Here is a 14,674-nt window from a genome sequence, read left to right as displayed (position 1 = left end):
CGGACGATCGGGTTTTGCAGTTAACTCACTCACCCTCGCTACTCGTCACACCCCCCATACCCCTTTCTACCATCGCGGCCTGCGTTCCTTTTCATCCCACTCTTCTTCTCGTTCTCTCTCGTCTACCTATCCTGATCTACACACCAATCCCCCACTTCTTCGTCCAGTTGTCCCTTGCAAGCAAGCAACCTCGACTCACCCCGAACATCTTTCTCTTTCTCTTTCTCTATTCTCTTCTTTCGTCTCTCTTCCAACTTCCATCCTTCCTACCCCGTCGGTTTTCTCTCTCGTCAGCTCGTCGAGACTTTCGATTCTATCGAGGGAGATAGGAGAGCGGATGCAAGTTTCACCCGTCCTCCCGCACATTTTTTCCTCTCTTCGAGCATCGATACGACGAGTAGTCGCATGCCGACTCGTTTGTCTTTATCGTACCGCTCACCCTTCGAACCCACACGAATACGCGTTCTCGTTCCTATAGGCTAACTCACCAACAACAACCTCACCCTTCACCGTACTGAACTCCCGCTGTGAAGGACAACAACGGAAGCGACCTTGTACGCTCTCGCCGGACAACCGCGCGTCTTTTCTACGCCATGAATCTTTTTTAATGGGTACAAATTTTATATGAATATATCGATATTCGAATCGCGAAATATCATTTGAATTAACGTCTACGAACCCGCGAATTATTATTATTTTTGAATTCGTTAGAACTGAAGATGCTAAATTCCTATTTTAAATTTCAGAGGGCTGTACATTATTAATGAATTGTAGCTTTCGCGCACTGATGATTACGGATATATTTACAGAGAATCTCTCTAATTCGCGCATATAGATGTACCAGTTTGCTGGCATAAGCCCGATCCAGAATATCAGAATGGAATATATCGGTCGTTGATGAGTTAAACGTTTCTATCGGAACGATTATTTCCACGACAATAGGTTTCTCCAAGTTGCCACGTTATAACATAAAATAGAATCAACGATTTGATGTAACGCGCGAATGGCAAAGCGGAAATTACGGAAACAAGACGACGAAATAGCATCAAATTGTTTCTACGAATACGTAAGCGTTGTCGAAGACGTTGCTTCTAACGATCTCGTAATAATATTCTTTTAAATTTAATTACGAAAGAGGTGATATCTATTATCAGATATTACCATCGGAATATCCTTTACAGCGTCGACGTATGAATTAGGTGAATTCGAAGAGCCTTTCGCAAACTCGATTCCCGAATGAAAAATTTCAACGCGAACGAATGCCAGCACACGAAATGAGCATTAAAATAAATGACGCGATAAACCGAGGCTCGTGCAAAGTCTAAACCTGTCAAACACCTCTCGACAAAGCTATCGCTCGTTCGTTTAATTATATTCCAAATATTTTCGAATGAAATCGAAATTGATGAATTATTCTCGATATAAAATTAACTTTCTCTGAAATCTCGTTATCGTTATAGGTATACAAATGCGAAACGCATTACGCTGCGATAGAAAAAGAAAAAAAATGAAAGAAGGTCGGCGTTATCCATCGGTCCAAAAGGCAAAGTCGTATTCGCACGAGTGAGAGTATACATATTCTATTGTGGTGGGGGATGTATCGAAACAAATTTTTACGTGGGTCAAGCTTGTCTGCGCTTTTCGAAGCAGGCAACTAGTCCTACCCCCCCACCCTTACGGCACCATACCCCACTACCGATCGACACTCATTTATACTTTTACCACCTCTCCGTTCTTCCGGCCCATCGTGGGGATTGTTTATGACACGATTCGTTTGATTATTAGCTGTTTATACGCGACCATCGATCGAACCGCTAACTGCCATGCGACATTACGCCAACAAAACAGTACCGGTTTGCATTTCGATAAAGCCTCTTTCACGAACGTACGCTTCTACCCTTTCCAACCCTTCTTTCGCGTATCTCATAAAACTGGTTTCACCGGATCTCCTCAACGAATTTGTACGATATGCCGAGTCCTTTTAGTTCTCCGTGAATGTTCTTACGACTAAGGTCTTCTTTTTCTCTCAGTTAGTTTGTAACGCTCTTTTAAAAAAAATCTTATTTCGATAAAAATGTTTTTCTCGTTTCGAGACACAATATATTGTCTTTCTTCTTCGACTTAAATTTTATTCGCAACTATTGTAAAAACAAATTTATCCAACATGTCTCTCTTTTAAACGCGTATAAATGTTAAATAACTATGTTGTAATTACATTCGTCGACGCAATATCACAATTATAGTTGCGGAAATAGTTCAGTGTCGTGCGATAACGCGCGCTAGAAGTATCTTGTATTCTCGATTTTCCGTTTACAAACATGATTCATCGTAAGAATAATTATAATATTTTAGATATAGAATATTCTTTTATACGTAAATATTGGCACGAAAAACTTGTGATTCCTTTTGAATGGGCATCCCTTCGTCTTATAGAACGGTACCGTCGGCACGATACGTGACGCGCTGCTTCTTCGTCCGACTAAAACTTACCCGTATCTACTTAGATGAGGTATTTAAGAAGTAAACCGAATAAGACTTTCTTACGATATTTCTCGAATTTTTATTAATACTTGAAGCTCCGTCAAATCGAAACGACTCGCGTTTCTATATGTTCTACTATCATACGTGGCCAATTCTTAACTATCGAAATATAATACGCGATTTAAATCAAATTTGTTAAAGAAATTAGTCTCAACGTGTTTATTCTTTCTACAATGTACTTTAACGAATTTCTAACGAAAGTTTTTAACCCGTACGAATGCCTATCGTAAATTTTATGCCAATATTTCTTTGTAAAGATCCACGTAACATTATGTTGATTTAAACGCGCTCACAACAATAATAATTTTGACAGATTTCGTTTTCTTCTATTCGTACTACACCGATCTACTCACTTGGAGCACTCATATTTATTTTTATGATATTATTTTTTACGATAATGTCAGACTTGTGAATATCACACTGCCACAAACGACGAACCGCTTTTCTTACGATATTTTTATACAAATCCGTTTAACGTTTATAAAAACCGTTATTTTAATCATCACTATACACACACTTCACCATCACCATCACCTCTAAAGACTTTTCCCTTCGCTCAAGGAGTAGCCCTTTTAAGGAGAAAATATCCGCAATGGGCCGACAAAGGAGAACGCAATAAAGCGACCCTTCGATCATCGACGAATTTATATATCACTTCCTTTTCCTTTTAGTAATACAAAACGTAAACCAATAATAAATACTTTTTCATAAGAAAAGTATTATTAGCTATAACCATTGGAAGCAATATATCGTGCGAGGAAGGGACGATCAAAATCATCGTGATAACGGCTTAATGAATCGTTACGCTTCTTCCTCCGTATAACGTAAATTAATTAACAAAACTAAATAAGCGAAAGAAAACAGATATCACACGAAAGAAAAGAAAATCTAAATTCCATGCTAAACCTTCCATGCTATTGTCTCAGGACGTGGATTCGAAGGATCACGACAATTTTCAAATTTAAGCTGACGGACGGCACTAGTTTCCGTGCGAAAAAGAAAAAAAAGAGAATTGGAGATTTTCAAAAAACTTTCTTAATCCTCGACTATTCGTCGATCGGAAAACGTCATCGAGAATAGTCTCGTCCTGAGATTGAATATTCGCGTCGAACGTAATCGAACGTAGAAGAGAATATTGAAATAGGAGGAAGGGTTAAATAAAAGGATGAACGAAAGAACTGACAAACGAAAAAGTAGCAAGACGGTAAATTCGTACAAAATGTAACTTTTTTATCCTCGAGAAACTCACCTATCTTTCGCGTCGATCCGAAGAAGGCGAGCTGTTGTCGAGGCTGTCACGAGAATACGAAAATCACAGACCGGTGCACAACGTGTCGGGATCTCCTCTCTCTCTGTCCTCCTTCATCGGTAAGTGTCGTCGTCGTTCGATATGCCAAAGATAACGAGAACGTGTAAGGTGTATCAGAAGAGATGCGCCGGAAGCAATCCGTGCTCGCTTCCGTGAGACGACCAAAGAAAAAAGTGTTTCGTAGAAGTGGCGCGCGCGCGCTTCTCGGTCGAGTTTTTCTCCCCCGGAGACGGCGTCCTTTTCGAAAGAACCTATTTCTTTCTCGTCCAGAAAAAAGTTGTAATCGTTGTCCGTTCGTCGCTTTTTCCTCTTATCCTTCTTTCATATGGTATTCTTTTTTCTTGCGATAAATATTTTTTAAATACAATTTTGGGCCTAAACTTGTATGTACCAATACGTTCTTTTGATTTGGATTCTTCTTTCTTCTTCTTCTTCTTCTTCTTCTTCTTCCTTTTAATTTTTTCCCGTTGACTTATCGTACGCGTGTATCGTTTTACTCCTTTTCCTCTTCTTTTTTTTTTTAAATATTTTTGCGCTCCCTTTCTTTTTTTTCCTAAAGTTGTTGCTTCCTGTTGCTGCGTTTTTCTCTTTTTTCTTTTTTTTTCTTTTTATTCTTTTCCCGAAACAATATATACAAATAGGATTTTTCGCGCGACGTGTACGATTACGATAAACGACGTGGACGAGGATGAGAAGGAACAACGAGGGCGGCCCCCGGGGTGCTCGTCTCTTTTCGCGTGGGGCCCGGCTGATGAACGTGGCCGATGAGCGCGCGGCTAGAGAGAGCTTGGGCTGCGTGGCAGAGCGCGAACTTGCGGGCTTGCGGGCGCACTGGCGCACACACGGCGCTCACCACTCTCTCGCACCGCTCTCTCGCGCACACGAGCCGGCCGCGGCGTAGGCGGAGAGAGGAGAAGCTCTCCGCCGGCGGATGCTGTAAGCCAAAGGGAGAGAAGCACGCGCCGCGCAGACCGTCGCCGCCGTCGCCGCCACCGCCGCCGCCACCGCCGCCGCCGCCGCCGCCGCCGCCGCCGTCGTTTCTCTCTCCCCCGAATCTCCTCACCTCCCTCGATGCTCCTACATCTCCGTAAGCCCGGACGGTGGCGCCTCCGACGTACGTTCCGCAAACCTTTCCACTCTTTTTCCGCCTCCCACAACTCCTCGTCGTGAACCCACTACGATGAAATCGCTTGCTCGTCGAGAGCGACAATGACGGAGATAGAAACGAACTTAACTTCGCGCCTTTTTTCCCCTACCCTACCTCCCCGACGACTTTTTCTTCCTTCGGCAAGGTCTTCATTCCCTTTTTATTATTTTCTCGAGGGAACGTTGGAGATGTTTAATTCTCTTTTCTCTCTCTATCTCTCTCTCTTTTTTTTTCTCCTTTTTCCCTTTTTTTTCCTTTTCTCTCTCTTTCTCTCTTTTTTTTTCTTCTTTTCAGGAAATACTACAGCTTGTTATCGATGAATGAATTTGGCTTTCTCTTTCACAATCAACGGGCAATAATTGTGAGGATTTAGATATGCGAGAGGAAAATATCATGATGTACTCATAGATATAAGAAAATCATTTAAATATCTAATTATCTGGATATAAAGGATTTGCGATTTTTTGGGTCACTTTCGTTTAATCGCTCGATACGACATAAGATTTTTCGAAATCGGGAGGAAAAATACTTTATTGTCGTGCGCGATAGTCGAAAAAAGAGGAAAAAAAGAGATGAAAAGATGTACGAAGGGAGAACGTATGTCCTCCCTTCTGATGCGTATTGCTATCAAGGGCGGCAGACGAATCTCTCTCGAGGAAATAAAATCTAGAAATATTCCGAAGAAAAATCGAATCGTCCGTAGTATTAGGTCCATGTGTCCTAAGGTTTACGGATTCATTTAGATGTTGGTGAAAAGGGTTACTGGACAGTGGCGAGCTCTTGCTTAGGTGGTCGCTATTGGAACTAAGCTGCTTGGGCTCTATCTTCTCTCCTTCTCCTCTTATTCTCATCTCCTCCTAGTTCTCTGATGCTTCAGAATCATATCCTTCTTTAGGTATCGATCGTTTTTTCGCACACGTAGCTTCGTGCATTCGACTTCGAATGATGTACGAACGGTACAAGCACTTCCAATCGAATGTGTTTTCTATCAACATTAGTAAAAATTTACAATTGTCAAACTTTAACTCGATTGACGTAACATTATTTCTAATTATCATTCGCTGTCATGTACGAATCAATTATAAGACCTTCCTCTTTTTCGGCTTAATCAAAGTGTTTACATTGGAGGCAGTACGACCATCCGGTCTACTATAAGGTGGTCGTTCCTTGGCATACAGAGAAAAGTGCAGCGTCCTCGCTCCCCAACGTTTGGACGCAGCTGCGCGCGATACCCGATCAGTGGCCGGTATTTTTATTCGCAGATTTTAAGGTCACTTGTTGCTTGTTTAGTTATGTCGGATCGTATACACGCTACTGGCCCCACCACGGTATTGGTAGGTACGTGGGCGCGAGCGTGTGCGCCGGGATGCTCCCTCTCTCTCTCTCTTTCTCTCACTTGCTCACTCTCGTAACGTGCATGCCGTACACGTGGGGACAAAGCGAGTTGCGAAGATGTATGTGGTGCATCGAGAGTAGGTGCACGCGCGCACGCGTTCACACACCTACTTGCATACGTAGATGTGCCATCGAACCGATAGGTGGACGGCCTGTCGATTTCATTTCCCCCCTCCAAAACGACCCACAGAAGAGTAGGGAGAAAGAGAGAGGGGAGTAGAGCGTTCCACTGTTTTTTCCGGCTTTTTTGTTTCTTTTTTCCAAGGGTGTTCGTGTTTCTCGTTGTGGTTTTTTTCGGTCAGCTTTCGCTACTCCCGCGTTCTCCTCGCTATCCCTACTTCTTTTACTATCTGTCCACGTATTCGACTTTCCTTCTCGACGTTCGCACGCGCGCACACCGATCCTCTTTCTTTTTTCTCCTCTTTTTACTCCTCCTCACTTTACCGCGAACTTCTCTTTACGCGGTCGAAAGTGAATCAGATCCGTCTGTTACGAACGTCGCGTAACGCGATCTTTCGTTATCTATCGAGGACCTTCGTCGTAATTAGACGTTCTCTATAAAATATTCGTATGTCGATTAATTCTCGCAGTTACCTTCTAATTAATTTCAAGAATTATTTTTACTCTAGTATGCAAATAGGAATCAATACGATCGTTTGAGTAAATCCTTTAATTTAATAAAAAAAAGAAAGAGATTAGGGAAAACGACTCGTTAAAGCAAACTGATAACTGGATTGCTAAAATTTAATGAGGAAAACGTAAATTTTCTTTCCTCGATATGTTAGTTCCCAAACGTTCTCGTATTTGGGAAAATAGACGTGTTTAAGTAACGAGAAGGAAACATCGATAGATATAGAGCAACATAGATACACCGGCCGAACCGAGCATGGTCGCACGCTTGCGGGACGGTTGATTTGCGAGCGTCCAGTTCCATAGATCGAGCAGATCGATATCGTCGACTCCCTAGAGTCAGTCTTTTCCGCCTTCCTACTCAATCAAGCTGGAATGTATGTGATCTGTACGCGCTGTGTGACCCAAACCTACGTGCCGATCTCGATCCCGAGACTCGTCGAAAACACATGGCCCTTTTTAAACTTTAAAATATCACTTTTGCAATCGATGTTGAAATTTTTGAGCAAAAGATCCTATTACTTCTTTCCACGTGAAATTGGTCGTTTCTTGATATCGCATTAATGATAAAATCTTTTTCAATTCGTAGTAACGCAACAAATATTAATGAAACGACAATATATATCAAAAGATTCCTATTATAATAATTCTATAATAGTATATATATGTGTATATATATATATATATATATATATATATATATATATATATATATATTGTAATCGAAGATACGACAACCGAATTACGTAAACGTGTAAATCTGGAAATCTCGAGGCGGAGCGTTATGCATTGACGATCGATAGGAAGTACGGTAATACTCGTTGATTTCTCCGCGACGATAAGAGAGAACGATAATTGGACGCACTTGTATCAGCTTCATCTGGGATACATACTTAGCAATAGCTACATTTCCACTCGTATCTCGAATCTTTGCTGCCATTTCCGTGATTGCTCATCCTATTACAAGACGTTTTCTCATCGATCGTCTATAGTTTTTCGATTTCAATCAAATAATTGACGATTAAGATTTTCTTTAAAAAAGGAATCGTTCGTTCTGTTACATTCGCTAATTTTTTAGAAACATTAATAAATGCATAAATGTTTCTAATGAAATATATATCTAGCCCTTTAAATTTATTTGATATTAACTGCTATATTATTTGTCATTCTATATTAGCAAATCGTGAGATTCGAGATCAGATCGATTAGCGGACACACTGTTCACAGTTGTCCTCTTATCGCGCCACGGGGATTCCGATATATCAGCATGATAAGATCTTGCGAGATAAGCATCGTTCACTGGATTCCTTCGAGCTGTGAGGAAAAGTTTCGGTCTATGGGTCCGAAAAGTGGCGGACCAACATGAAAATGAACGGAACGGTTGGATTGTTAGCTGCTGGTGACAGCCACGGTATTAACATTCCTACTCTGAACAGAAACTTCGAGCTCGATGATGTGCCAGGAATACGCATATATACGTGCGTGTGTGGAAACTCAAGAATACAGACACGATAACCCTTGTGCGAATACCACTTGTAACTCCTGTTCGTGGGACGAATACATTCACGAACACAATCACACAGACGAAGAACGTCTCCACGGTGGAATATCGGGGGTGCTTTCGTACTCGTTTCCCATAATAATCCCTCAACGTAGAATGACGCACACGCGTACACACGTTTGTGAGAAGGTCCAGCTACGTTCGTTGAAAGCTACCAGTTCAACTTCGTTTCTCTCTACTACCTCATTTGCCCTCCTCCCGTAAGTCTCTCCATCTCTCTCTCTCTCTCTCTCTTTCTCTTTCTCTTTCTCTTTCTCTTTCTCTCTCTCTCTTTTTCTCCTTTCGTCTCTTCCCTTTATACCTTCTCTCGTTCTCCCCACTTTTCTCCTTTTCTATCTTCCTTCCTATCCATATCTTTCTCTCTCTTTTTCTCCTTTTCTACTCAGACTGCAGTCAAACGGAATCCGCTCAACCTTTGACCGGGCCGAATTAAAGCTTTTAACTGTCGTATTGTTTTTGATGGCTCATTTTCTCCCGCGAAATTGTTTTCCATGCCTGCTCCGACCGTACGTTTTAGGTGGAACCATGTCCCATGTCCCTCGTTTTGGATACTCGATCGTATCTTTTTTTCTTTGAAGTAACTTTTTGAAAAGCGTTCGCTTGAAAATTTCCTCTATTTACAATCTTTAAACAATACTATTTCGAAGCACGCTATTTTACCAATATCCCATGCCAAGTATCAGTATATCGAAAATAAGATTCGTAATTTCTGTGTAATTTCTTCCAGAAAGGATTTGGTATAGTTATCTCCTATTCTCCTATCACATTCTGGGCAAACACATTCTCCGAATGATTCCGTGGCGCGAATCTGCAACACGTTCTACCAGGCATAAGCACGTACACCGTAGAAGAACGTAATTACGTTTATACGTACATGTTCATTCTCTGAATCTTTCATTTTTGCCCAACTTATTAGACGCAAAAAAAAATAAAAATAAAAAGCCAGAGCTCGAAGTGTATTTTGAATTAAGGTGACGAATAAAAAAGAACAGGACGTTATTGTCCAAAGAACCACTTTGGGAGGACCACCCGTTGACTTAGTCCATACTAAGTTTTGCGATAAAAGACTTCCTTTGGTATAAAACAATCTCAAATAAGGTAGGTGCGAAGGAAGGTGCCTTTTCAAGATGTACATGGAAGAAAACGAGATTAATGAATGCGCCACGTGAACGCTATTGGTGTCGGTTGGACGTTTTCTTAAAGGGCAAGCAATTACGAACAACACGAAAGGACATCCGGCCCTTTAAACGAGCGAACTTTCTTGAAGAAATTAGGCCTCTTCTAGAAGACTAGGTACTTTTCGATGCGTGACCAGGCTCCCTTAGCTCGTTGTCTCAAGTCGGGCCCCCCTACAGGTGCGAGCCAACGGATCGTCGAGGCTGTCCAACACGCATCCTGTGTGTTTCGTCCATTGTGGCTCGCCTTTAACGCATTGCTGCTCTTTCTTAACCGATTCTCCTTCGCCTCCACGCGAGTTCTTTATCTTTCAGGACGTTACAACTGTCATTCGGTTTACTTTCCAACGGACTTTTCAACGGACGTATTCGCATGATTCCTCGAAGTTTAACATGTTTAATATTATATAATTTGTGATATTAGATTGAAACGTTCAAAAAATTTCATATAATTCCTTTATTAAAAAGTAGAAAATTTGATCGAATCGTGGTAAGTCAGTATATGAAATCGATCGGTCTTCCTTCTCTCTCTTTCTCTTTCTCTCTTTCTCTCCCTGTTTCTCCTCCCCTATCTCTATAGTCCTATCATCGTACCTAGTAATGGTCTTCTTCCCTTCTCTCCTTCTTCTACTCAGGTCAGTTCATACAATTTGACTGAAAATTAACGTGCCGGCGACAGCAAAGATATTTTTTCTTTCTCCAGCTATAATCAAACTTGCGTATCGACGTGAGATTAATATTCAGAGAAATAAATATTTATTTTGCGATCAAGCAGCAACAGGTAGTAGGCGGCGATGTAATTAAAGCGTACAGTTTAAACATTATCTGAACAACGTTTTCAGCTTGCTCGCTTTCTCGCTCGCTCACTCGCTTGGACGGTTATACGATAATTATTTATGGTAATAGGTGTGCAACGCGAGCCCGCGTATGGGATTTATAATGTAATCGATATCCACGGAAAAGTATCGGCTCGTTGTTGTCCCGTTTTTATCTATACGTTTCGAGGGAGACCGCGAGAGCAGTTCGAACGAGTCACTCCCTCATTATGCGCCGCTACACGCGACTGTTCACACGTGTACATATATATGTATGTATATATGTATGTATATATTTATATACATACATATATATATATATGTGTATGTATATATATATATATATATATACATATATGCGTATATACATATATATGTAGACGGAATTACGAGTAGACTTTGAACGTCATGAAAGTGAAAAGCAATCGAACGCGAAAGAGAACGTTTGATTTTACAAATTCATTTGTATACGCGTGTATATACGTATCATGTATATTTATTTTATTAGAACCCATTATTGTTTCTCGCTGCAGAAGGTGAACCGTATAACGTGATCACTTTTACTCATTACAAAATTAAATACACATATTGTTAAAAGAGAAAATGAAAAACAATTAGCAATTGATCACTTTACACGATTCACGCTCTACGTACGACGGATTATTATTAGACTCATCTTTTTCGAAATACGAAACAAAATGAAATAGAAGTAAAGGGAGAAAGGAAAGCGATAAGATACATATACACACGAGTCGATATATATGTATATATGTATATATATATATATATGCATATATACATACACAAGTATACGTATATACAAGGTCGCGGAAAAAAAGGAGCTCACTCGCGGAATATGGCTAAGTAATTGTATGCGGAAGTGTAATGGCGCGATGGTGGACGCGATAATTAAAGGGCGTGACTGGCGAGAGCTAAGATATAGACGCGTGACGCGTGCTCGCGCGAGCACGCTCGCTAATGCACGCACGCATCGCATTACGTCGCGCGAATCGACCACTACTCGGGGCGAAGAGCCCCTTTTGCGGGATAAAGGAAAAACAAGGGAGGAAAAGGCTACGAAAGGGTGCCCCTCTTCTCTCGTAAACACCTTTGTCGAATCTCGACACTTTTTCTTGCGTGTTGAATTGAAAATCCAAACCTCATCGTATTCCTATTTTGTTTTCAATTCAATTCCTGCGTTGCCTCGTCTCTTTATATTCGTATCGTAAAAGGCTTCGCTTTCTCTCCTCGTCCTCCCACCATCCTTTCTCTCTTTCTCTCTCTCTCTTCCTCTCTCTGTCTCTCTTTCTCTCTCTCTCTCTCTCTCTCTCTCTCTCTGTCTCTCTCTCTCTCTCTTTCTGTCTCTTTCTCTCTTTCTCTCTCTTCCGTCTCTTCCTCTTTCTCTCATCGTCGTTCTTCACCTTCACCCAGCATTAATCCACTCATTTCGAAGGCTCCTACTGACAGACGTGAAATCATATTATCTTTCGTTGACGCATCAAAATATGAAGTACCACGCGCTCGCGAGCCGCTCTTGTTTATAAGCTGGCATTACGGGACCGTGCGAATAATTTCTTACCGCACGGTATACGCGTAATTATCTTGCTCGAGGATTATATGCCACTTGCGCGGAGGTCTTTAAAATAAACCGTGGTATATTCGAGATCGTGAAAAAGCCGACTGATTAAAGGGATAAAGGGCGGAAAGAAAAAGGGTGAGTGCCTACGTGCGTCTGTGAATTTATATGTGTATAACTATTATACCATAATCGAGATACTTTCATACCTTGCGCGATTATTTAGTTGTTTTATTATCTCTTCAACTTTTTCCCCTTTAAATAATATCACAGTACAGATATCTACGTGAACGTCTTGGGAGAGCACAATATCCACCGTTATACTTGTTCATTATGCTTCTAGTGGAGATGGGTCGGTAAACGGGACAAAGATTTCAATCAAGATACGGTACTCGACTCCAAACAAGCATTATCTTAGGGAGACCTTATCCAGGAGGGACCATCTTCGTTTGCAAGACGCATCTAATACGGAGATTAATTAACGTTTTCAAGAAGGAACGGAGCCAATTTACGAGCAGCATAAAAAACATTATCGAATTCGAAAGTGCCCGTATTCATCGAAACTTTATACTCATTTTGTTTTATTACGTCGAAGCACGGAGCTAGCGAAATTTCGTTCGCACGAAAATTATTTTTGTTTGGAATTCGACCGTTTAAAGGCTTCGACGAGGAGCTTCCGCCGAGCGGAGCTAAGTGGAGGACCTCTTTTTCGTGCTAACTCGCAGTTTCCGAAATTCATGAACGCGAATGTATGGATGCGTACGTGAGTGCGTGCATACATGCGTATAGGTTTATACGGGAGCTAGCGTAGCATTCGAAGTACTCACTTTAATCTATGAACAAAAAAGGAGGGGTGTTGGTAAATAAATCGATGGGAAGCATCGGCGCGCAACGGGAAAAGTGTCGGCAACACGCGAGAGTACAATGAGGTATTAATATTCCCATTTGGCTTCGATTTCCTGGAAAAACGTTTGATGGAGATAAAATTACCAGCAACAACGGTACAGTGTCACTATAAATCAACTCCATACTCCTATCGATATCGTATCGAATGAAATCCAAGCAATTATGCCGAGGCCGATTGAGAATCGAGCCTTCAAATTTCGTTTCGTATCGCGTTCGGCACTTTCATTTTTTTGTTTATATAGCCCAATAAAATCTTTTTGCAACTTCTTAATATCGAACATTTTACGATAGATCCTTTTTCTATTTCCTCCAAGCGATCGAATGTCTTTATATTTTATTACTATTTCTTACAAAATGAAAGAGATCGTTTCGATCGTATAAGCATTTGTAGAGCACGTTCACGTTTATATATTTAGGTTTGTATTAACACATGGGTAAGAAATTCGCTTTTTCTCTTATAAAGAAAATCAAAAGAGCAAATCGCTTTTGTAGAAAGGCCGGAAGTCAATGAAGCTCGATGCCTAACCGTAATTCTTCCCAAACGTTAGCTCTGTGTACAGACATTCTCAATAGGGTTACCGTATCAGTAGGTCGTCTGCATTGGTGTAGTGGGATACAGTGGTTCACCCCCGTGGTGCACCCTCTGATAATAGCATTATGACTCGCCTGATTGTGGAAATAAACACGGGATCGTATGGGGCGCGACGTGTACGTGCGTATACATATACATATATATGTATAAACGCCTACACGCATCGGCGCGAACGCGTTGCCCCGGCGCGGTTCATTAGGCCGCTTAAATGCAACGCGACAATAAATACGCGTCCTCGGTCAATCGATGGGATCAAGAGAGAGAAAGAGGGAGAGAGAGAGAGAGAGAGAGAGAGAGAGAGAGAGAGAGAGAGAGAGAGAGAGAGGGGAGAGTGCATGTCGTGAAACGATCGAACCGTCACTCGATACAATTGTACTACGGTTTAATGTACTACAAGCAGCAAACCGATTGTTTTTCCACCATTAACGAAAATCACGATCAAAGGATAACACCTCGCGAAAAATTCGGGAAATTTTGCTGGATAATTGTTGGAAAAATTTGAAAATTACTTGAAAAATAATCGTGTGATTTCCATGGTGTAATAGTTGCAAACAGAGTGAAATTACTGTAAAAAAATTCCACGATACATTTTGGTATTATATCCAACATCTTACATGTTGGATAAACTTGTACGATGGTAAAACGATTCTTAGGAGCATATATGCGTGCGTGTATAATGTGAAGATATATCACAGGCGGTATTTTTCTATCGTTGATATTATAACTTTCCATCTTTAACCGGACAAATTTAAAGCGGGAAAGATTTTCGATCGGTGAACGAATGAATGTGGATGTACAAAATTTATTTTGATTAAAAATAAAATGTTTAGGATGAAGATTGAATAAATAAATAAATCATAAAATGAAAAATTAGAACAGATAATGTTGTTTTCATTGAAACGAGATAGAAATGAACAAATGATTTATTTATTCTTTTATCAAGAGAGAAGTGAAATATTAGTGACGAATTAACCCGTTATTATCGGTTAACAGATTAATTAATGCTTCGATTACTAAATAAATGATA

General features: G+C 40.8%; 1 protein-coding gene across 5 annotated transcripts in view; it reads right to left on the bottom strand.

Moving 5' to 3' along the window:
- LOC127064688 (probable serine/threonine-protein kinase clkA) overlaps nt 1–4,853 on the bottom strand; it is an 85,211-nt gene extending 80,358 nt beyond the window's left edge. For 2 of the 5 annotated variants that reach the window (XR_007781759.1, XR_007781760.1), the window contains exon 1: nt 3,791–4,848. The gene's annotated coding sequence lies outside the window, so the exon portion shown is untranslated. Of the gene's footprint in view, nt 1–3,790 lie in introns of all 5 variants that reach the window. The other 3 variants (XR_007781761.1, XM_050996132.1, XM_050996130.1) reach the window with 3 other exon arrangements.
- Nucleotides 4,854–14,674: the final 9,821 nt, after the last annotated feature.

This window comes from Vespula vulgaris, chromosome 6, assembly GCF_905475345.1.
Source record: "Vespula vulgaris chromosome 6, iyVesVulg1.1, whole genome shotgun sequence".
Classification (NCBI taxonomy): Eukaryota; Metazoa; Arthropoda; class Insecta; order Hymenoptera; family Vespidae; genus Vespula; species Vespula vulgaris.
Note: the sequence above shows the minus strand (reverse complement) of the source record. Positions and strands in the feature narration are given on the sequence as shown.